Genomic DNA, 1,516 nt, shown 5'->3' on the forward strand with positions numbered 1-1,516 from the left:
GGGGAGGGAGGTGGAGAAGAAGAGGGACATAAGGAATTAACTATGGATTAGGAAAAAGCCAAAAAGAAAAGGATGGATATCTAAAGGCATGGGAACCACCAAAACTAAACCAAGAAGAGATTAACAGCTTAAACAGACCCATAACACAAAAAGAAATTGAAACAGTAATACAAAATCTCCTGACTGAAAACAGCCCAGGACCAGATGGATTTACAGCAGAATTCTATCAGACATTTAAAGAAGATCTACATCCAATTCTAGTTAATTTATTCAAAAAGATAGAAATGGAGGGAGGACTTCCAAATTCCTTCTATGAAGCCAGCACTCTAATACCAAAGCCAGGGAAAGATACAACCAAAAAAGAAAACTCTAGACCCATATCCTAAATGCAAAAATTCTCAACACAGATGCACAAATTCTCAACACAGGGTCAACACAGAGGAATCATTTCCTCCATGCCATGGTCGAGCAGGACCATTGACTTATCTTCACATAGACAGAACTGGTAAAAGAAAGGAGCCAGGGGCTCCTCCCAAGCCTATGTGACCCCTGAGGAACAGATCCTGGCCTTTGACTTATCATCACATAGGTTGAACTGGTCAAAGAAAAGAGTCAGGGGCTTCTCCCAAGCCCATGTGACTCCCAAAGAACAGATCCTCAAATGATCTTAATAGTAAAAATAAATTGGTTTATCTGGGCCAACATGGCCCAGAAGGAAAGTATAACCAAAGATTAAAAGGGCCAATATAATTTTTTTAAGAGTCTATATGTATAGCTAAAGGCTATATAACAAGCAACAATGCCAGATAGGCGATACCTTCTGAGGTGGCCCAAGGGACTCCCAGATTGTAACCCAGCATAGAACTGGGAAAATAAACAGCAGACCCCAATCTTATCTAAAGGAATATTGGCAACTTATTGCTGCTAGATGAAGAACAGCTGACCTTCCTAAAACAAAGACCTCTAGATAGGTTGACTAGATTCACCAGATGGACAAGGAGTGGGGAATGGCTCGGATGTCAACAACACAGCGGACAGTAGTAGGGATAACAGTATAAGGGCTCTAGTGGCAGGAGGGAGGCTATGGGAGGGTGCCATCTGGGAAGTGTGTGTATAGTTGAATAAGATAGTTTGGGATGTTCTGTGTGATATACATACAGAAAGCAAATCAACAAATTTTTTAAAATGTGATATATTTGAGAAGGAAGCATAAAAGTTTACATCATGTTAATTAGTAGAGGTGATGACATTACCATTGAAATCTACCCAATGACTTTATAGACATACACAAGCACCAAAGATCCAAGTGCAAATGATTATGACTAGTAATAATCAGATACATACAGATTAGAGATGCATGCACCAACATCTCAGTGTTGGGTCTTTCTATAAGAAACAGTATATTTTCAAATGAAATGGAGTTCTCTTTTGAGGGTTAAAAACTCATTCAATTTTATGTCTTACAGGGCTTATACTGAGTTCAATATTGTATAACTGTATTAATTCAACTCTGAAC

Source organism: Nannospalax galili, unplaced genomic scaffold (genome assembly GCF_000622305.1).
Source record: "Nannospalax galili isolate Female #2095 unplaced genomic scaffold, S.galili_v1.0 scaffold876, whole genome shotgun sequence".
Classification (NCBI taxonomy): domain Eukaryota; kingdom Metazoa; phylum Chordata; class Mammalia; order Rodentia; family Spalacidae; genus Nannospalax; species Nannospalax galili.